This window comes from Hemitrygon akajei, chromosome 22 (assembly GCF_048418815.1).
Source record: "Hemitrygon akajei chromosome 22, sHemAka1.3, whole genome shotgun sequence".
Taxonomy (NCBI): domain Eukaryota; kingdom Metazoa; phylum Chordata; class Chondrichthyes; order Myliobatiformes; family Dasyatidae; genus Hemitrygon; species Hemitrygon akajei.
In genome coordinates this window covers 23,878,548-23,902,420 of record NC_133145.1, presented here as the reverse complement: position 1 = coordinate 23,902,420, position 23,873 = coordinate 23,878,548, and the positions used below count along the sequence as shown (strand labels likewise).

Here is a 23,873-nt window from a genome sequence, read left to right as displayed (position 1 = left end):
ACAATCAGCAGCCATGGGCACCTCTAAGCAGCTGCCTAACACTCTGAAAATTAAAATAAATGATGCCCACAAAGCAGGAGAAGGCTATAAGAAGATAGCAAAGCGTTTTCAGGTAGCAGTTTCCTCAGTTTGTAATGTAATTAAGAAATGGCAGTTAACAGGAACAGTGGAGGTCAAGTTGAGGTCTGGAAGACCAAGAAAACTTTCCAAGAGAACTGTTGGTAGGATTGCTAGAAAGGCAAATCAAAACCCCCCATTTGACTACAAAAGACCTTCAGGAAGATTAAGCAGACTCTGGAGTGGTGGTGCACTGTTCTACTGTGCAGTGACACCTGCACAAATATGAGCTTCATGGAAGAGTCATCAGAAGAAAACCTTTCCTGCATCCTCACCACAAAATTCAGCATCAGAAGTTTGCAAAGGAACATCTAAACAAGCCTGATGCATTCTGGAAACAAGTCCTGTGGACTGATGAAGTTAAAATAGAACTTTTTGGCTGCAATGAGCAAAGGTATGTTTGGAGAAAAAAGGGTGCAGAATTTCATGAAAAGAACAGCTCTCCAACTGTTAAGCATCGCGTGGATCGATCATGCTTTGGGCTTGTGTTGTAGTCAGTGGCATGGGGAACATTTCACTGGTAGAGGGAAGAATGAATTTAATTAAATACCAGCAAATTCTGGAAGCAAACATCACACCATCTGTAAAAAAGGTGAAGATGAAAAGAGGATGGCTTCTACAATAGGACAATGATCCTAAACACACCTCAAATCCACAATGGACTACCTCAAGAGGTGCAAGCTGAAGGTTTTGCCATGGTCCTCACAGTCCCCTGACCTAAACATCATCAAAAATCTGTGGATAGACCTCAAAAGAGCAGTGCATGCAAGATGGCCCAAGAATCTCACAGAACTAGAAGCCTTTTACAAGGAAAAATGGGTGAAAATTGAAAGACTCTTAGTTGGCTACAGAAAGCATTTACAAGCTGTGATACTTGCCAAAGGGGGTGTTACTAAGTACTGACCATGCAGGGTGCCCAAACTTTTACTTTGGGCCCTCTTCCTTTTTTGTTAATTTGAAACTGTAAAAGATGGAAATAAAAAAGTAATCTTGCTTAAAATATTAAAGAAATGTGTCATCTTTATCTTTATGCCTTTTGGAAATCAGGTCTTTTACTCGCCTAGCTATTCACAGGAACAGAAATTTTGACCAAACTTTTTCATGCCACTGTACATCCTGAAATTCTTTTTCTCTGCAAACATCCACTAAAACAGGAGTGCCCCAAAGAATGCATGACAGTTAAATATTAGAACCCTAAAGCCCCTCCCATGCACAAACAGCAGCAAGGCAACGACTCCTCCCCACCAGCAAAAAAGCATCAGCACCCCCCACCGAGCACTCAAGCGTGCAGCAAAGCATCATTAAAGACACAGACTTGCAGAACCCCAAAGACTACTCATTCACCCGGTATTCAACATACCACAGGCTCTCTCTTTCCCTAATAAGGGAAAAACAGGTGTCCCCATTTCACCCTATTCTCCTTATTTCCTCCAGGTGTTCAGGTTTCCTCCCAAATTCCAAATATGTATGAGTTAGTGAGTCTTGGGCATGCCATTTTGGTGCCAGAAACATGACAGCATTTGTGGCCTGTCCAGAAGAATCTTTGCTGATTTGATTCAATGTACATATGACAAATAAAGCTAATATTTAAAAATTAACATTGCTTAATGGGTAGTGTTGATGTTCAATAGGTGTGCTTATACACAAATCCCTGAAGGCCAATAGGTTAGTATTGTTGCATGGAACCCAAATGCAGGACACTGGCATGGAGATAGAGTTAGGATGCAGGTGAGGGTGTGAGCGAGGCTGGAGCTGAACAGCAAACAGAAGTGCGAACAGAAAAGCAGGAGGCAGGCAAAACTTGACTTGAAACAGGGTGTTGCGAGAGCTGAACAGAAAACAGGAGACAGGCGGCAGGCAATTCTAATCTTGACACGGAGCATTGCTGAATTTGAATGGCAAGTGGAAAGGCAAACGGCAGGCAATACTTGACAGAGAGAGACAGAGATATACAGGTAAACCTCAGTACTGAAATAAAATTTAGAATACATAATCCTAAGCGGCCGGGAATGTGAATCAACACACTGGCTAAACCAACGATCTGGTGATGAGTGGATGCAAAGCTGGGAAATTTATGCTGCAGGTCTAGATGAGAATCAGGTGTGCTGCAGTCAAAGGGAATTAGGAGAGTATGGGGAATTAACGGTCAGCACTGTGACAGTACCCCCCCTCCCCAACAGGAGCCTCCAGGTGAACCACCAGGCTTGCCCGGATTGTCACGATGGACGTCTCGGATGAGCGAAGGGTCTAAGATGAAGGAGCGGGGGATCCAGGTCTGCTCCTCAGGACTGTATCCCTCCCAATCGATGAGGTACTGGAAACCTCTGCCTCGGTGGCGCACATCCGGTATTTGCCGGACGGTGTAATCTGGGTGATTGTTGACAACCCGGGCAGGTGGTGGGGCTTCGGCAGGAGGGGACAAAGGGCTGACAGACACAGGTTTCAGTTGGGAGACGTGGAACGTGGGATGAACGCGCATGGATCTGGGTAGTTGGAGTTTGGCTGCCGAGGGGTTGATGATGCTCTCGATTTCGAATGGTCCGATGTAACGAGGGGTGAGTTTCTTGGATTCAGTTTTGAGGGGGATGTCTCTAGAAGAGAGCCAAGCCCTCTGACCAGGCTGCTAGCTGGGTGCTGGAATCCGGTGGCGATCGGTGAGACTCCGGTTGTGGTCAGAGGAGCAGAGCAGGGCCCAGCGTGCATCCCTCCAGACCTTGCGGCACTGGCGGAGGACGGGCCTGAACTGAAGACACAGCGATGTCGTCTTCGTGGGCAGGAAACAGAGGGGTTGATAGGCCAGGGAGCATTCGAAAGGAGACATACCGGTGGCGGCGGTGACCAAGGAGTTGTGGTCATACTCAACCCAAGTGAGATGGGTGCTCCAGGATGCCAGGTTACTGGTGGAAATGCAGTGCAGTGCTGCTTCCAAATCCCGATTTGCTCACTCTGCTTGACCTGTGGATGGAAACCAGAAGACAGGCTCACTGAAGCTCTGAGGGCTTGACAGAAGGATTGCTGAAACTGATGCAGTTTGGCACCAGAAGTGTAGCTGGAGTTCCCAGTAAGCATTGAAATCAACGTAGGACTGCCTTAGGGACTCCAACTCCAGATTTTTCCTCAAGGCTTACTCCCAAAGCTTCCCACGTAGGCAGGTATAGCCACAAGGTGCAGAAGTTTCAGATCAGAGTTTTCCTTCTCCTAGATGAGCTGTCAACCATAGCTTATGAGCCCCATTTGCTGAAAGTGAATGGATGTAAGATGCCAGGATCCCACCTTTGCCCTTTCTCTTGTCAGTAGAAACAGTTCCACTGGGCTTAGTAACTAAGCTATACATGAAGCCAGGAGCTGGACTTGGTTGACAGAGGCTATTTGAGATGCACGCCATTAGAAGCATTTAATAGGTAGTGGGAGCTTATCCCCACTACCTCGCCTTAGTCTGACAATCTCAACTAACATCAGTGGTAGGGAAAATGCTACAATCTATTATTATTTTTAATTTATTTATTGAGATACAGCATGGAATAGGCCTTTCTGGCCCTTATAGCTACAGCGTCCACCAATCCCCCATTGAATCCTAGCCTATTCCTGGACAACTTACAAAGTCAAAGGAACCAACCAAGCAACCAGTCTTTTTCTGACCTGTCTGCCTTTATCCTTCCGGATTTCCACACCTGCACCTTTCTGGTGCTTTCCTTACAAAATTTTCTCTGTACTCTCAGCTGTGCCTCCACATCCTTTTTAAAATACGGCACTCAATTCTGTATGGAGGCTCACTGAAATTCATCAGCTCCTTCACATTCCTCCTTCTGTGATGCAGGATACAAGGTACTTTCCGACAGTAACCAGGGATGGGAAATGAGAAAATGTACAAGGCTACGCCCCTTTGTACTCATTCTTAATTTTGACTTTGAGTTACCACTGTTAGCAAGACTAACCTTGACGTGCAACAAGATGAAAACAGTACAAGTCTCTTGACTTCCACCCCACTTCATTTGACTCTAAATAGTTATGTGATGATCATTCAGAAAGGGGTAAATTGAAATTGATAATCTGCTCTTTTTTTTCACACACAGTTAAACCACAAACATGAGTTCTGATGCAGATATGGCAGTTGTTGTGGAGGCTGCTCCTTTTCTCCGGAATTCAGAGCAAAAGCGAATTGCAGCGCAGAATAAACCCATGATGCCGAAACAGCCTGTTATGTCACTGACCCAAGGGAAGTGTACATTCCAGCCACAATTAAGAGTAGGGAAAGTGACAAAGTCACTGTGGAAACAAGAAATAAAAAGATAAGATAAAATAAATTGGATCAACAATTAACAAACTTACTTGATACCAAAGAAGTATGTGGGGAAATCACAGATGTCAGAAACCTAAAAATAAAACCAAAAAATATTGGAAAAATTCAACAGGTCAGGCTGCATCTGTAGAAAGAGAAAGAAAATTAATTTATCAGGTCAAAGATCCAAAATCAGAACCAGGAAATATACCTGTCCAAATGGTCTTTTAAATGTTGTAATTGTACCCACTCTTACCACTTCCTCTGATACCTGAGGGTCTGTTCCACATACCCACCACCCTCTGTATGAAAAGGTTGACCTTTAATTCTTCCCCCTCTCACCTTAAAGCTATGCACTCTAGTTTTAGAATCTTCTCCTCTGGGGTGGGGGAGGTGGGGTGGTCATGGTGCGAAATTGACCATTCACCTTATCTATGTTCCTTATGAATTTATAAACTTCTATAACATTATCCCTCAGCTTCCAGTACTCCAGGGAAAACAGAACCATCCTATCTAGTCTCATGTTATAATCTAAGCCCTCCAGTCCTGTATTATCTTTTTGTTTCTTTTCTGCTCCCTTTTTAGCTTAATAATATACTCCCTGTAGCTCATTGACTAGAACTGCACACAATATGGCATTACCAATGTCTTGTACAAGCATAACATGATGTTCCAACTCTGAAAATCAGTGCCATCACCGATGAAGGCAGGTTTGCCAGATGCCTACAGTATATCACCACCATGCTTACCACTTTCAGGAAACTATATGTATTTGTCTCCTGGAACATTCCGTTTTACAACACTCTCCAGGGTCCTACCATTTACTGTGTAAATCTTGCCCTGGTTTAACATCCTAAAACACTTTGCACTTTGTCCACGTTAAATTCTATCTGCATTTCCTTGACCCACGTTAATTCCATTTCCCCCATGCTGTATTTTAAGGAACAGCACACTAGAAACAGATTTCAAGTTGAAGCAAACATTCAACAGGCTTTGAACAACTAATAGTTAAAATATAAAAGTTTTTTTTTGATGTTACTCTTTTTAAAAGGGACACCAAAATATAATGCTGCTGAATGTTGACAGTAGTCAAGGAAGAATATTTTTAAGCCAAATGGACCATATTTGTTCATCAATCTATTTAATCCTGTTTGCCTATGAAGTGAGGTTGCATATTTGCATATCATTTCTAATTTCACCTTTGAGATGGTTTTGTTAGTCTATTATATATTTTGTTTATTTATTTGTTTTTTGTTTGTTTCTTTAGCTACTTGATATATTTTTGTATTGGTTAATACCACTGGTGTACAGCCGAATTGTACTGAATCATAGAACTACCGGTATTTACCTTCGGCATTGACTTGGAGTAGAAAGCAGGGGAGCAGTTTCAAAAAGGTGAAATTTTGGATACAATTTATTCCCAAAGTGGAAATGATGCCTTTGGTAATTTATCCAAGTCATATGTGCAATGGTCTGTTTCTGTTGTGTTTATGACCAGGCGCTGTGCCACCCTGGGTATCTTGAAGGGCACCGGGCACGAGGCAGAGAAGCAAAGCAGAAAACTCCACAGGCGCTTGGCAAGTCGGGTGTGTTCCATGCAATTAAGATTTGACCTTTCAGGTCAAAGATTGTGACAAAGCATCTCCGACTTGAAAGATTTCCACCTTAACTTGCCGACTGTTCTAAGCATTTTCTGTTTATATTTCCGATTTCCAGGATTTGAGGATTTTCCGTAAGGAATTTGATTACCTATAATCTCAAGACAACGTTAAGCTAGCGTTGACTTTTGCTTTTAGTTTTTTTCTAACATAATATCTGACATTGCACAGTCTATCGGTAGATGCTGTAATTGATCTCTTGTGTATCAAACTTTAATCTAGCCAGACACGATTTTACATTCTTTTGTGCAGGCAATAACTGTCAAAGATGACCAAGTCTTCCCAATGAATCCTCCAAAATTTGATAAAATCGAAGATGTGGCCATGTTAACCCACCTGAGGGCTCAATCCGAGATGTTCTGTTCTGTTTAACCTCAAAGATTGTTATTCAGCCTGGATGACCTATGTAAGTCTGCTTGAGTTTATGAATGATGACTTTAATGGAAAATCAAAATCATGCAAGTAATATAAGTGCATATATTTTGTTTTACAGACCTACTCTGGCCTTTCCTGTGTTACTATAAACCCCTACAAGTGGCTGCCTGTGTACAAACCTGACGTTGTCAATGGTTACAGAGGAAGAAATGTCAAGAGTCTCTACCCCATGTCTTTCCCATCTCTGACAATGCCTATCAGTTCAGGTTAACAAGTAATAACATATCCTTTAATGACATTTCTGACTTTACACACCAGAAACCTTAAATATTTACATTTTGCTCTTTAGACAAATTGTGTCATTTTGACTTTTTTAAATCAATTTAATATGATTGTTATTTCCCAGATTGTGAAAACCAGTCTATTCTGATCACGTAAGAATTAATACCTTTAAAAACTATCTTATATTTTCAAACCACAGCTTATTTATTTTAAATGATTTATTTGGCTTATAAATAATTGTGTTCTTTGTGTGCTTTTTGTCCAAGTGGAGAATCTGGTGCTGGGAAGACTGTGAATACAAACCATGTCATCCAGTACTTCGCATCAATTTCAGTCAGTGGTGATGCCATCAAGAAAAAAGACACTAAAATGCATGTAATTATCAAGTCAGATCTTAAATATGGTACATAGAGAGGAAGAAGGGCAAAAGTAAATGGAAATACATTTTAAAAACAGCGGATGCGAGAAGTCTGGAAAAGGTCCAGCAGCTACAATCTGATGCAAGGTCATTAACCTGAAGTATCGACTGAACTTCTCTTTGCTCAGATGCTGCCTGACCTGCTGAGCATTCTCAGCATTTGCTGTTTACATCTGAGGGTCAAGTAATCCATTCAATCTAATCATAATTCAGTGTCATTTGTCCAGCTTTGATCTATATTCCTTGACACTCTTAATAAAAAAATCCATCATAATTTTGAGAATGTTCAGTGTAAGTAATGTATATATCTTCTCTTAGGACTACAGTCCTGTGCAATAATCTTGGGCAGATATATACAGCCAGGGTGCCTAAGACTTGGATGGGACTGTAGGAATTTCACGTATTGCACTGAACTGCTGCCACAAAAAAACTTCATGACATTTATGAGTAATGATAAATCTGATTCTGATGTGGGTCTCTAATGTGGACAGGAAGTGGGAAGATGGCAGGACGAGGGGAATCATGGTTGGGAAAAGGGGAAGGGGGTGGGAGGGAGCAGGAAGCACCAGAGCAATTGTTTGAAAACAAACGATTTTGGCTAGTGTCTCAGGGCTAGATGTGTTTGCACTCACACCACCCCTGTCCACCTTTCCCCACTCCTGGCACTCCTCTGCCACCTGTCTCACATCCCTCCCATGGCACACCACTCTTACCATTGCCAACATCCTTTGCTTCCACCAGATTTACAAATTTGCTCTCCACTCCAGGTTGACAAATATATGTGCCTAAGACTTTTGCACAGTATTGTGTATTCCAGATTCCCAATATCCTCTTGATTAATAAATGGGCTTCCTGATTTCCTTCTTAAACTAGCCAAATTCTGGATTTCTCTCTGTTCAGTGCATGCCCCCTTATTAATTCCCTTGTTTACTTAAATGCTTAGATTTCCGCAGCCTTCTAAATTTGAAACATTTATTTTAATCTGCTTTTATGATATTGGGTGAATATTCTTGCTTATACTTGCCCAAATTTTAGGGAACATTAGAAGACCAAATCCTTTCAGATGAAAGCTGAAAGAAGTTGCCATATTTTCTACCAGATTACATCCAACTAGAAGCCAGAACTAATTGGCATTCCAAAATAGCTTTTAGTGTATCTACATGATTAATTCAACACTCCAGAATAATAATTTCTATGATCGTTGAGGGTCGATAAGTTATCTGTTGAAATTTGTGAGGAACACGTCTGAAACTTATGATTATCTTCTAAAAAAGATATTTGTAATTAATTTACAAATCTATTGATTTTTTTTCCACTTCACTACCAACAATCCCTACGACTTCCCACTCATCAGTCAGGGTGAGATTACTGTGTGAGATTAGATAGATATCAATGATCAAGAGGAATTGATGGCTACTGATTTAAGTTAAGACTCAAAAGCCACAATGAAATAACTGATTTAAGGATGCTATAGTAAAAACAAACATTATTTCTGTAATTCCACAGGAAGCTATTGATATCCTGGGCTTTTCTTCTGAGGAAAAAGCATCTATATACAAACTCACGGGCACAGTTACCATGGTAACTTAAAGTTCAAGCAGAAGTAAAGAGAAGAGCAGGCGGAACCAGACGGGACTGAAGGTAAAATATTGAGGTTTTATTAAATATCTTGTAGGCACACTTCTTTTTCATGAACTTCATTTTTAATATTTTAACATTCACCTTTAAGTTTCCAGAATTTCTTATTTAAGTCACAGGGTAGTCACAGGCTCAGACTGCTATGTAGCACATGGATATTTCAAACGTCACAATGCCAACCCTATATTAATAGAACATGCACAATGCCTCTTACAAATTAATTATGAAAAGGATGAGCTAAGTGGAAAATACTGTTGTTTCTGAATATTTCATGAATCTAACAAGCTACCCCTAGGTCTGCTGTCGACGCAGAGTTAATTCAGAAAGCTCATGTTAGGAAGAACAACCTCACATAAGTGGAGATGGAAAATGTTTGAGTTTAGGTCATTTGAGAGCTTGGAAGTTGAACTTGACGGACTTTTATTTGGCGATCCTCTACCTTTTGAGGCCATAAAAATGTACAAGGTATATTAGAGAAGTGTAGGAAAAGAGAAATCAATGATGTGCAATAATTGATATTAGCAGACCAAACTGAGAAAACACTATATCATCATCTGCCACAAGTGGGATTTAGAGAGGACCAAATGTTTTAATTCAGATTCCAATTCCCATTCTGATGTGACGGTCTCATCTTGTACCAAGATGAGTTCACCCTCAGGGTGGAGGAACAACCCCTTATATTCCTTCCTGGTAGACTCCAACCTGATGGCATGAATATTGATTTCTCCTTTCAGTAAATTAATTCCACCTCTCCCCACTATTCCTCACTCTGACCTTTTAACTTCCTATCACTTCCCCCAGATCCCCATCTCCTTCTCTTTCTCCTATTGGTGTCTTCATTAGATAGATAGCTTGAGAAACTGTGGTTGCTCTTCTTAGCGAGAGTTTGAAGAAATCTGATGGAAGTGTTCAAACAGAGACTGAACAATGTAAATCGACATAGATTAGGAATTGTATCAAAGAAATGGATATGGCTGGAAATACTTATGGCAAGATGGTGGTGGGAACAGCCATAGTGGCCTCTCTGGGTCCAACCTATGGTGTAATTGTTTGTCCTTTACATCTTCATTTAAAATTGCTAAAAACTGCTAGAAATTAAGAACATCAAGTACTGTAGGTCTACCCCACTGGCAAGTTGTTTGACATAGATGGAGCTGGACATGTTGCGTACTGTGTTGTCACCTGGATTTGTTGCATACCGTTGTTGTGCAGAGGTGGTGTGCAGTCTAGCAAAGAGTGCAACTGATTGTCTTGAACATTGTAATGTCGAATACCGCAAGTTCGACTCACTGGTTTATTGGTGAGACCAATGGCAGGGGAGCTGTGTTGCCTCAGTTGTTGCACAGAGCAGGACCTCCTGCCACGGTGTTGCCTAGTGCAGCCATCCAGGAGAGGAGACACCAGAGTGAGCAGAGTCCTCTGTGGGTGCACTGGAACCTCTGCCGGGTTGGGGGTGCTGGTTACTCCCGTAAGTGCTGTGCTCCAGTATCCACTTGGTGGAGGTCAAGCTGACCATAACATCATCCCATGTACCATTAACCTACAGCCCATGCCACTCAGGGACTTGGCTGTATTATGTTACTCTGACTGCATGCTTTTGTGCTCTTGTGACTACACACGCTGTGTATTGTTGCTGAATGACAATTAAACTTGACTGTTTCCAACGGTACAAAGATTGAAAGCCAAAGGACCCAGATTAGGGTGATTAGAAAAAAAATTTAAAGAGATGCAAGGAGTTTGATTTTTATTTAGTAATTATAGCCTGGAATGCACAATGTCAAAGCAAATTAAAATGTGGCTTTCTAAAAGCACTTTTAATTAAATGTTTGAAGAAATACAAAGTAAGACCATGAGAAAAGAAATGGGGAATGAGATTAACTGGATTGCTCTTGTAGAGTGCTGGCATGGTCTTAGTGAATCAACTGGCCTTCTCAAATGCATGGTTACAGGAAATGGAGGAAATTAACATAGAGTTTAGCTATGATCTAAATGAAGATGGCAGAAATATTTTCAGATCTACAGATTTCCTCATGTTCTATATGTCATATTTTGTTGTAATTCAGAACATCTTAGAATATAGCATTTTGTACTGTTGACCTGTAAGTCAAGCTCTGCCTGAAATTACAATAACTAATCTATAAAGGAAAGCTGAATGTCTGAGCTCAGTTTAGGTAAAACAATCAGGTTTTCCCAATGACTATGTAGGATTTCACTAGGTTCTCTGCTTTTTCATCACTTCCCAAAATTGTAGGGTTTATGGATTAAAGGACGACTGCAAATTGCCCCACGAGTGCAAGTGATTGGTAGAATCTGGGGGAAATTAAAGTTATTTGCCATTAATGTTAATTGCCATTGTAAATTGGAATTCTTTGTTTTCTTGCTGGAGTAAACTCAAGATAAAGCATCTGACCAAATCTGCAATAAAATGATGTTGAACAGGTAGCTAATAGAACTAAACAAATGTATCCGGTGCTCACCATCTGAGCACTCAATTGCAGCTGGATGATTGCTCGTTCACTATCCCTTGGGCTTGGAGAAGAGCCATGATGAGCTCTTCTATAGCATAGAAGGCACTAAAGGTTGGCAATCTTCTGTCAAATAGCTTGTAATATAATGAATTCAATAGGTTCACAATACTCCAGCTCATTATTGAAGTTAACCTCGGCAATCTTTCTGTTGGGGTTCGGTCCGGAGCCGCCTTCCGGGTCTTGTTCCGGTCCGCGGACTCCGGACTCCGGGGCTTGCTCCGGTCCGCGGACTCCGGACTCCGGGGCTTGCTCCGGTCCGCGGACTCCGGGGCTTGCTCCGGTCCGCGGACTCCGGACTCCGGGGCTTGCTCCGGTCCGCGGACTCCGGACTCCGGGGCTTGCTCCGGTCCGCGGACTCCGGACTCCGGGGCTTGCTCCGGTCCGCGGACTCCGGACTCCGGGGCTTGTTCCGGTCCGCGGACTCCGGACTCCGGGGCTTGTTCCGGTCCGCGGACTCCGGACTCCGGGGCTTGTTCCGGTCTGCGGACTCCGGACTCCGGGGCTTGCAGCCAGCCCTCCTGTCACCCGGAGCCATTGGATCATCTTGGCTTAAGGAGGTACACCTGTTGCCTATTAGGGGGCAGGTGTTTATAAGGGGCTCAGGGACTGAGCCTACTTGGGTGGTTGTTTTGTTTCTTGTCTGCTCTGTCTGGCTTTTCCTGCTTCTCTTGTGTGTGCTGGTCCTGCTGTATTTGCCTTGCCTGCACTGTCAGCTTGCTTCCCCCTATTTACTGGTGTATCCTGGATGTCCTGCTGCTCACCCTGGACCCAGCTCCCTTCTGTTCCCTTGCCTCTGTTGGGTAAACCAGGCTGTCGCTGTTATCCTGCAGGTTGTTCTGCCCCTTCCTGTCCCTTGCCACTGTTGGGTAAGCCAGGCTGTTTGCTGTTGCCTGGTGGAGGGACTCTGTTCCCTTCCTTACCCCTCATCTCTGATGGGTTGTGCCTGCTCCTGCCCAGGTGTCTGTCCCTTGCCCAGGCCTCTGTGTTTCTGTCAGGGAGGTGGCCCTGCCTGGGATCAATGTGGCCTGTCCTGAGGACTCTGACCCTTTCCACCCATTGCTCCCTATGGGTTGTGCCCCACACCTGCCTGGGTGTTCCATGTCTTGCCCGGGTCTCTGTGATCCTGCCTGGGAGGTGGCCCTGCCCAGGAATTATGTGCCCACCCCAGGGGGCTCTCCTGCCCTGCCATGAATGCTGGGATCCTCCTGCCCTGCCATGAGCCCCACCTGCATTACCCCTTAAATGCCATGGCATCCCCATCCTGACCCACCCCTAGTACTTCAGTGCCTGTGTCCTGCATTTGGGTCCATTCCTGTCCCTGCTCGTGACACTTTCATATCACAGAATCCAGAGTGTTCACATCTTACTGACAACTTGACTATTTTCCAGTTGACTTTGGTTAACTCTGCAAGCCAACTGCCCCACTGGATAGATGGTGGCTGAGTAAGTGATATTTTCCTCTCTGATAAATTACAGTTTTAGGTTTAACTCAAACAATGTATATAAACATTTGAAGGTCCCCATTTATTTTGCATTTAACCTTCTTGGACTAGGGTATATAAGATATGATCTTACATGTAGGAAGTACATCATGCTTTAGGCAAATAAATTCTCTTAGTGCTGTAGCTTTCCCATGTGGTTGAGACATTCCTTAAACTGTGGTAATGTATTTATGAAATAAATATATTTTAAAGAACAAGTCATAAATGTGTTGCCTGTTTTGAATGTTTTGTCAATGTGTTGGTTGGCTAAAATAAACCTCCCTTTCATCCCCAAAAGGAGGCAGAAGGCTTAGCAGATGCTGAAGAAAGATGTGATCAGCTCATCAAAAGCAAAGTTCAATTAGAAGCAAAATGAAGGAATACAATGAAAGATTGGAGGATGAAGAGGAAGTTAATGCAGAGTTAACAAGCACAAAGCAGGAGCTTGAAGATGAATGCTCTGCTTTTCAGAAGGATATTGATGATTTGGAAATTACACTGGCTAAGGCCGAAATGGAAAAGCATGCCACTGAAAACAAGGTATTCACTTGCATTGGAACAAAATGACTTAATCTGTAGAATCTGATGGATAAAACTGCATGTTTAATTAATGGCTAATGGTTTTTAACCAAAGGTTAAGAATCTTACAGAAGAAATGTCTGCCCTTGATGAAAATGTTGTCAAATTAACAAAGGAGAAGAAAGCCCTTTCATCAGCAAATCTTAGATGATCTGCAGGCTGAACAGGATAAAGTCAACTCTTTAACCAAATCAAAGCTAAATTGGAACTGCAAGTGGATGATGTCAGTGTCGCTGAACATATACATTTTAATAATCTAATTTTTGTCTAGATCACTATGATGATTTTTCTTATTTATTGTAGCCTGAGTGCACTGGAGCAAGAGAAAAAACTTTGTGTGGATCTGGAAAGAGTTAAGAGGAAGCTTGAAGGGGGTTTGAAGTTGATATAAGAATCATTAATTGATTTAGAAAATGACAAGCAGCAATTAGAAGAGAAAATAAAGTAAGGAGAAATTGACCAAAAAAAAAGGCAGATTCTATAAATATAGAAGATGCTGGAAGTACTCAGTAAAACAGGCTGCATCTATGATCAGAAAACCTGAGTCAACATTTTAAGTCAAAGACCCATTGTCCAAATTGGGGGAAAAAAATGAGAAAGAAAGCATGTTTAAAGTTGCTGGGAAGTGGGGAGGTGGAGAACACAGAGATAGTCTGTGATAGGGTGCAGGGCAATGTTGTCAAGGTAACAGGTAGTTTAAAAGTCAGCACCGAGAGGTAGAAAAAGGAAGTACAAAGAAACAAATTGAACCAGAAAGATACAGCCAGATCTGGGAAAGACAATAAAGACAGTTAGCTGAAAGTGTAAAATTGAGATTGGGCCGGGTGTTTTTGGAGCATCGAAGGAGGCTGAAAGTGGAGAGTCAGAGTGGGAGCCAGAGAGAAAATTAAAGTAACAAGTGATTGTAAGCTCAGGGTCAACACCTGCCCTTTTACTTCCTTTCCCACCATCAGGGACCCAAATAGTCCCTCAATGTGAAAGTACACCCCACGTATTCCAATTTAGCAAATTAACTCAGCGACCACATTGCGGTATTCTCTACTTTGAAATGATCAAATACAGAATCAGTACACAAGAGAGACTGTAGCTGCTGGAGATCTGGAGTGACATACAAAATGCTGGGGAAACTTGGCATTTATGCAACATGGGTCATGCAACATCTATGGGGAGAACTGAACAGTCAAATTCTCCAGTCCTGAAAAAGGGTCTCAACCCAAAATGTTGATTGTCCATTCCCTACATTGATGCAGACTGATCTGCCAAGTTCCTCCAGCATTTTGTGCATTGTTCCTGAGCCAAAATGAGTGACCGCTTTGCAGAATACCCTATTGAGTCCACAAGGGTAATACCATACCCTTCCGTTTCAATGTATTTGTTTTTTGTCATTCCATCAATTGCTGTTTTTTAAGTAATCAAGTCCATGACAACTCTGTAAAGGACCTTGTCACTGATATTCCAAGTTCATTCCAACCCTCTCCTACTCTGCAACTTAGAACATGCTCATCTTCTTTTCCAGTATTGATAAAAGATCTTTTACTCAAAATGTCAAGGATTTTCTCTTTTATTTGGCATGAGTGATTTTATTTTTGAATTGTTTGTGCATTTAATAATGTATTTTCATCACATGGTGCTACAGGAAAGATTTTGACATAAGCCAGTATCAAAGTAAGATTGAAGATGAAAGGATTCTTGGAATCCAACTGCAGAAGAAAATCAAAGAGCTTCAACTATGTTTAAAAAGACATAACCAGATGTATTCAGAATATGGTTCTTGTGGGGTATAGAAAGGCTAGAATTTATATAATCTCCACCACTGTACAACGCAGGCCTGTATTGAAGAAATTGAAGCTGAGCGCATGGCTCTTGCTAAGGCAGAGAAGCCAAGATCTCATTTTCATTTTTGGAATCTTTTTATTGATATTTTTCAGCTATAAAATGATACAAAAGTTCAAGTTGATATATATACACTGTAATAAAGCTGAAGAGAAAAAATTATCCAAAAGGATAATATATGATAATGAAGAATTTTTTTTATAAAGAAATGAAGGAAAAGAGAGAACCCCAACTTACACACACAAAAAAAGACCCCTCTACCTACAAGAAAAAGAAACCCATTAGGAATCAATTCCTGGAGCAATATGACTTAACATCATCTACTTGTATAAAAAAGAATCATCAACTGCCAATTCATGTTTATATAAAATTGGAAGGAAACCACTCCTGTGAGCTGGAGGAGAGATCAGTGAGAGACTGGAAGAAGCTGGTGGGGCAACCTCAGTACAGATTGAATTGAACAAAAAACGTGAGGCAGAATTTCAAAAAATGCACTGTGACCTGGAAGAATCTACCCTCCAGCATGAAGCCACAGCTGCTGCTCTTCGCAAGAAGCAGGCTGACAGTGTTGCAGAACTTGGGGAACAAATCGACAAACTGCAACGTGTGAAGCAGAAACTTGAGAAGGAAAAGAGTGAGCTGAAGATGGAAATTGATGACCTTGCCAGCAATATGGAGTCAGTGTCAAAAGCTAAGGTAAGTTACATTTTTATCCCCTACAAGTTACCATTAACAAAACTTATGCAATTTATCATAAGGATACTTAATTGCATTACAGGCCATTCTTGAAAAGACCTGCCGAACTCTTGAAGAGCAACTGAATGAAACGAAGACACAGCATGAAGAACATGTGCGTTTAATGAGTGACATGTCAACACAACAAATTTGATTAGACAAAAACTGTCTCTAGAAAAATGTGTTATATTTCTATGTTAAACGTGCATTTACTGTATTTATTAAATCATTTTCAGTTTCCAAGTCACTTGTTTTGCCATGATCCACCAGTTAGATGTGCCTTGCATGGATCATGGTTAGTGGATAGACTGTTTGCAATTTAAAATTGATGATTTTCATTAGTCCTTACTGTTATGAACTTATTAAGTTGAACCAAGAGCACCCCAGCAGTGAACTATAATGTTAATCTTTATTAGCAGTATCTTTTCCTAATATATCTTCTGACTTAAGGGGAACTAAGTCATTTGCTTTAAGAAAAGGAGTCCCAAATTTCACAGCTCAATAGAGGGAAGCAAGCATTCACTCAACAGATGGAGGAGCTAAAAAGACAACTGGAAGAGGAAACCAAGGTGAAACTTATATTAATTATGTTAACTACTAGATAATAAAACAGATCTCATAACTACTTTCTTACATTATTCCACATGCTACGTGATTAAATTTATGCTGCAGTTTCAGACAGATGACAAAATCAAATATATTGGCATTACTGTTGAGTAAAAGTAACCTCAGAGGCATGAGAGAAGAGATGGCCAAAGATGATTGGAAGGGAACACTAACAGGGATGATGGTACAACAGCAATGACTGGAGTTGCTGGGATTAATTCAATAGACGCAAGATTGGTTCAGTCCAGAGAAGAAGCATTTTAAAGTGAGGATGAGATAATGGTAGCTGACAAAAGTCAAGGACAGCATAAAAGCAAAAGATAGGGCATGCATAACAGCAAAAATTAGTGGGAACTGAGAGGATTAGGAAGATTTTAAAAACCAACAAAAGGAAACTACAAAAGCAATAAGGAGAGAAAAAATGAAAAATGAAGGTAAGTTGGCCAGTAATGTAAAAGAGGTACAATAAGTTTCTTTCAGATATATAAAGTGAAAAGAGGCAAGAGTGGACATCTGGTTCATTTAGCAAAAAATGGACTAATTGATAGATCAGTAATTAGTCAGCGCATTAAGGGATATGGGGAGAAGGCAGCAAACTGAGGCTGAGAGAACAGATCAGCCATGATGAAATGATGGGCAGATTTGATGGGCCAAATAGCCTAATTCTGCTTCAATATGTTATGGTCCTATGGAATTTCCCTCGTATTAGAAATGTATATGTTCAACAATTTCAATACTGACAAACTAGAAATTGTTTTAGAAAGGGAACAGATGCCAATCGTGTTTAAAATACTATTGGTTAGAATTATGTCAGCAATTAGCTAATATCAATTAATATTTGGTTTTGGGGAATGCCAGTTACACCTTGACGAGGCTGTTAGAGGCCAAGAAGAACTAAAGGAGCAGATGGCTGTGCTTGAAAGAAGGTGGAGCTTGCAGAAATTGAAGAGCTAAGAGCAGCCATTGAACAAGCAGAAAGATCTCACAAAGTGGCTGAGCAGGAACTGATTGACGCCAGTGAACATGTACAGCTCCTACATACTCGGGTAACAAGAGGGCAGTAATATTTTCGACTTCCATCAGGATACCAACCTGATTAACAGAAAGAAGATGCCTGAAATTGATAGTAACCATCTGCAAACTGAGGTTGTGGATTCCATTCAAGAATCAAGGAACGCAGAGGAGAAAGCAAAGAAAGCCATAACAGATGTAAAACTGTTGCTTTAATGTTATAAGTGCATAAAACTATGAAATTGATCATATAAAATTATTCTTAACTTGAAGTAGATGCTACTTTCAAACACTTTAGGGTATTGCTTTGCTGAACTGTAAGCCAGTTATGATATTGTTCGATGATGTCATTGCAAGGCTGCTATAATGACAGAAGAATTAAGAAAGGAACAGGCTACTAGTGCTCATTTGGAAAGAATGGGGGAGAAAAATCTGGATCAAACCGTGAAGGACCTGCAACTCCGCCTAGATGAGGCCAAACAGCTCGCCTTGACAGGTGGAAAAGCAACAGCTCCAGAAACTGGAGGCCAGGGTACGGATATTTGAACAAATACAGAATCGGAGTCAGACTTTATTACTGACTTACAGAATGTGAAATTATGCAAAGACATAAAATTAGTATAAATTACAATAATAAATAACTAGTGCAATAAAAGGAATAATGATATTTACTTTCTTTTGCTATTACTATCCTTAAGAATAATGAGATATTAAAGAGAAGCTAACTTTTAACTGAATATCGAAAGCTGGTATATAATGTTCCATATTTCCAGTTGCTTTCATGCATTTATTTTCATTAAAGGTACATGAGCTTGAGAGTGAACTTGAAGCTGAGCAAAAGCAATGTGCAGATGCAAATAAAGGTCTTTACAAGTTTGAAAGGAAGTTCAAGGAGCTGACCTACCAGGTAGTGAGATCTAAGCTGAATTGCTTTTCATTCCATTAATAGTGTACAGTTCCACCCATTTTTCTCCAAAACTGTTCATTACACCTAGGATATGATTTTTGAAATGGTGCCAGTTCTTCATGAAACTTTACCCAGTGTGGTTTGGAGATTTTTAAAACCATATCATTTGAGATCCAAATTTGCTCTTGGTTGACATCCACAAATCTAAGCTTTTTAATAGTTGGCTTTGGGCATAGAATAAAGGTTCTCACTCCATTTAGTTCCCTTTGCCCTACTTAAAGGCCACAGAGAACTTGTAGCTTCAGCTTCTGTTCTGTTCAATTGGAGGTTATAAAAGGAGAGTAGAATGTTTAACCTTGGGCTTTCTTGATTGGTGCACACTGAAACTCTGTTTCAAAGAATGGCCCATCTACAATGGTGCAATGATTCAATGGTTCAACTCAATGTCAGAACATATACAGTATACAACCTGAAGTCCTTACTCTTTGCAGACATCCACAAAACAGGGAGAACAAATGAACCCCAAAGAATGAATGACAGAAAAACATTAGAACTCCGAAGCCCCACTCCCCTCCCACACACAAACGGCAGCAAAGCATCCCCCCCACTTGTGCCATCAAAAAGCATCAGTTCCCCCATACCCACCATGCAAGCAATAGCAAGCCCCCAGCGACTTTGAAGTCCATCAAAAACTAGTGTCCATCCCAAAACCTTGGCATCCCAACAGGCCCTCTCTCTCTGTAATGAGGGAGAGGGGGATATCACTCCTGCCACAGCAAGAGGAGAGGCTAGCAAATTGCTGTTTCAATGTTGCACTCTGCAGTGTTGCTTTTTCGAGATCCCCGATCCAAAGCCCTTAATTCATATATTTTACCTATTTCTCATCAGTTTTCAACTTTCACTGCTTCCTCAAGCAGTTTAGAATGACTTAATGCCTGCAATATTGCACTATTCAAGTTATTATTCATGTATATCTCTTGACAGCAGAGGTCTCCTTAACTTGTAAGGTCATTGCCCTTGCAAAATCAACTGCTGCAGAAATGAAACGGAAATACTGGAGGAACTCGGACAAGAAATATCAGTGGAAAGCAAAACCAGGCAATGTTTTAGATTATTTACCATTCCTCAGAACTAGAGAGAGTGGAGTGTTTGCAGTTTACAAGACAGAACTAGGAGAGGAGTAAGATGTAAAACAAAAGCCTATATGGAGAGAGGCTAATATTTAGAGAAAATTGTAATTTAGTGCTTTGAGCAGCTGGTAATGGATTGTATAAAATCCCACCTTCCTGCTACATTGGACCTTTTCCAGTTCACCCAAGCTCAAACTGGTCCACTGAAGATGCCATAGCCTCGGCCCTCCACTCCATCCTATCCCACAGAAAAAGAAGCCTCGTACACCAGGATGTTTTCATCAACTTCAGATCAGCATTTAACAGAATCATCCCTCAGGCCAGTAGGTAAACTGTCCTTATTGGGACTCTACACCCTTTTCCAAAACAGGATCTAGGACATCTTAACGGAAGACCCCAGTCAGTCTGAGTTGGCAGCAACATCTCAAGCTCCATCATGCTGAGCACTGATGCCTCCCAGGGCTGTGTTCTCAGCCCACTGCTATTCACACTGCTGACTCACGACTGCACTGCCAGATTCAGCTCAAATCATTTCATCAAGTTCATTCGCTGATGTTATTAGTGGTTGGCCTCATCAGCAACAGTGATGAGTCAGCATTGAGAGAGAAGGTGGAGAGGCTTGTCAAATGGTGTGAGAACAACAATCTAGGTCTTAAAGTGGACAAGACAAAGCAGATGATTGTGGACTTCATGGAGGTGTAGGATGGCCTCTCTCCATTGCAAATCAATGGCTCTGCCATGGAGAGAGTGAAGAGCACAAAGTTCCTTGGTGTGCACATTACAGATGATCTAACCTGGACCCACAACACCTCCACACAAGTCAAGAAGGTACAACAGCATTTACACTATCTGAGGAGAATGAGGTGCGCAATGCTCCCTGCCCCATTCTAACAACTTTCTACAAGGGCACCATCAAGAGTGTCCTGTCTGGCTTCATCGTAGTGTGATATGGAATTTCCAAGACATTGGACCACAAATCCTACAGAGGATAGTAAAAACCATCAAGAGCATCAAAAATGTCTCCCGCAGTATTTGTGACGTTCAGCAGGAGTGTTGCAGAAGGGGTGCCTAAAGCACTATTGAGATTCCTACCACCCATCCCACAATCCCCTTGACTCACTTGAAGAAGGTACAGAAGCATCAGGACTAGTACTACTAGAAAAGGTAACAGCTTCTTCCCTGAGGCAGTGAGACTAATGAATACCCTGCCACCACCGAGGTCTCATCACAAGGACAGCAAGCTGTTTATTGTTTATCTCTGCTGCACACTGCATGCATTTTGGGTTATATTATTAATTTATTGATAGTAGTATTTTAAGTTGTGTGCTGTGTGTGAGGGTGCACTGTGGTCCAAGTGAACATTGTTTCATTTGGTTGTATGTTTATACAGTCAGATGAAAATAAACTTGAACTTCAACTTAAGATTTAGGATCTTTTTGCTTCATATCACAATAAAAAAAAGCTCAGAATCAATGGAGTAACTATTAATTATGTTTAACCTTGTAAAACAAATGCACACTTTCTGCATATTATGTATATAGATTATGCAATTATTCAGTACTGAAATGTGAATGAATTCTCTACACAGAGTGAAGAAGATGAAGAATAACTTGAGACTTCCAGACTTGGTTAACAAGCTGCAACTTAAAGTTTAAAAACTATTAACGGCAATCTGAGGAGGCTGTAAGTTATATTGCTTTAAAATGTAAGCAAAAAAATCAAAGGACTGGGTTAGTGTCATGGGTTGTTGATGACCGGCTTTGGGGTGAAGGAACTGTTTCCATGCTGTATCTATGACTATGAATTTCAGATGGATGTCACACACTGACAATACTGTATAAAGTGTGTTTAGCAAAACCACTGGGGCTTAACTTCTAGACAGAGCAAGCTTGACATGTATCAGTTACTCATGACTCTGAACAAAATAGTACCAATTGCCCTTATGCCATTGCTATGCTGAAACTCTCCAATAAATTCCAGCCCGATAACCTTGTGCAGCCGCTGCTACATTGCTATAGACTGATTCTCTGCCTTATAATAGTGCTTGTAATGTAGGTACACTGGAAAGCTGAAGGTCAAGATATGGCCCTGCTGACTACCAAACTGAAGTGATTTCAGAATACATTCTTGAAGTAATTATTATACCCTGCTAAATACAGAAGTGGTTGAATTATATTGTATAATCTTTGTCCCCAAAATGCTAAAAGTCACTTTACAAAATTGCATTTCCTCCTTGAGCTTATGTTGCTGCTTTAAATTTAAATTAAAAAAAAAATTATTTCAGAACCATAAATGCAATAGACTATCTTTAAGCAACACACACAAAATGCTGTTGGAACACAGCAGGCCAGGCAGCATCTATAGGAGAAAAACTGTTGATGTTTCGGGCGGAGACCCTTCATCAGGACCTGTCGACAGTGCTTCTCCTTATAGATGCTGCCTGGCCTGCTGTGTTCCACCAGCATTTTGTGTGTTGCTTGAATTTCCAGCATCTGCAGATTTCCTTGTGTAGGCTATCTTTAATGATTCTTTCCTCTTGCAGGTGGAGCAGGCTAATGTCCACATATCCAAACTCTAGAAGGTACAGTGTGAGCTGGAGGAGGCAGAGGAACGTGCCGATATTGCAGAGTCTCAAGTGAACAAGCTTAAGGCTAAAAGCTGTGATTTTGTCAGCAAGGTAATGGGTGCAATATAGCTTTGTATAAAATGGTATACAGTATTGTCAAAGATTTGAAATAACATAGAAAAACTTGGCGAGGTTTTACTGTAACTGGGCAGCAAATAGTTTCTACAATAAGTTAGACTTGGTCCACAGATTCATCTCAAAGTACCTTTGCTCACATGGTTAGTCCAGTCTGATAATGGTTTAGATAGAAAAACAAGGTATCTAAGATCTGAGGAAGCATAACAATGAACTAAATCCTTAACCAATGACACTACAAAGATAAGTAAAAAGAAATATTAAAAACTGAGAAGGTAGGTTGGATTAGTTGGGTACAGAAATAAAAAGGGACAATAGATAAACTGAGGGAGAAAAAAGAACAACTAAAGCAACAACCTTGGAGAAATTAATTTTATTGTGGTCCTTCTTTCATAGTTGATGTGCACGCACATATCACACCCAGCTTAATCTTTCTCATTCATTTTGACAACATTATTATAAACAGATGTCAAAGTATCATTAATAGTTGCAACATTATTCATTATGTAATTGTTACTTATAATTTTTCTTTGCAGAAACTACTAGAAGGTGAAGAGTGAGTCCAACATGGAAATTCATGAGTGAATCCAGGAAATCAGCATAATGTGAATTTCTTTATCAATTAATGAAAGATAAATAAAATCATTTCAATTCATACACTTGTTTAATCACTTTATTTGATGTTAATTTGTAACTTTATTGACAATCCAATATTAGACAAAAATGATTAATTGCAATCTCCATTTGTTTCTGAAAATGTATGGATTTATCATTGTTTCTACAGTATGATTGAAAAGATTGCCATTCCTTGTGTGTGATAAAGAATATGAAATACATTTAATATGGTTTATTTATTCATAATTAATGGAACAACTAAAATCAGAGGTGGTGTGACGATGGGTAAAGAGATGCTTGGAAAGTGGGAAGGCTTCAAAGGAGAAATTTAAGAGTATAGAGTATGTATGTTCCTGTTAGATTAAAAGGCAAGGCTAAGAAATTTAGGGAACCTTGGTTTTTGAGGGATATTGTGCCCCCGGTTAACAAGACAGAGGTGTGGAGCAGATACAGGCAGCAAGGAACAAATGATGAACATGAGAAAATCTGCAGATTCTGGAAATCCAAAGTAACACATACAAAATGCTGGAGGACCTCAGCAGGTTGGGTAACATGAAGGGAAATGAATAAACAGTCAATGTTTCGGGCTGAGACCCTTCTTCAAGACTGAGAATGAAGGGAGAAGATGCCTGAATAAAAAGGTGGGAGGGGAGGCAAATGAGGTGCTTGAGGAGTATAAGAAAAGCGAGAGAAAATGTAAGACGGAAATCAGGAGAGCTAAAAGAAGACACAAGGTTACTCCGGCAGACAAGGAGAAGGAGAATCCCGAAGGGTTCATTAGATACAGTACTGTGCAAAAGCCTTGGGTGCATATAGTTAGGGTGTCTGGCACGGTATTGTATTTGTCAACATGGAGTGGAGTAAATCGGCTGGGAGCACAGGATGTTTGGAATGGCATGCGTGCAGCACTCTGGGAGGGGTGTGGCAGAGAAGGAGCCCTGATACACTGGGCAAAGTCATTTGATTCCAAACAATTGATT

At 40.9% G+C, this 23,873-nt stretch overlaps 1 pseudogene; it reads left to right on the top strand.

Annotated features, from left to right (window-relative positions):
• The first annotated feature begins 4,203 nt into the window (after nucleotides 1-4,203).
• LOC140714925 (uncharacterized) lies at nucleotides 4,204-22,838 on the top strand (annotated as a pseudogene).
• The last annotated feature ends 1,035 nt before the right edge of the window (nucleotides 22,839-23,873 follow it).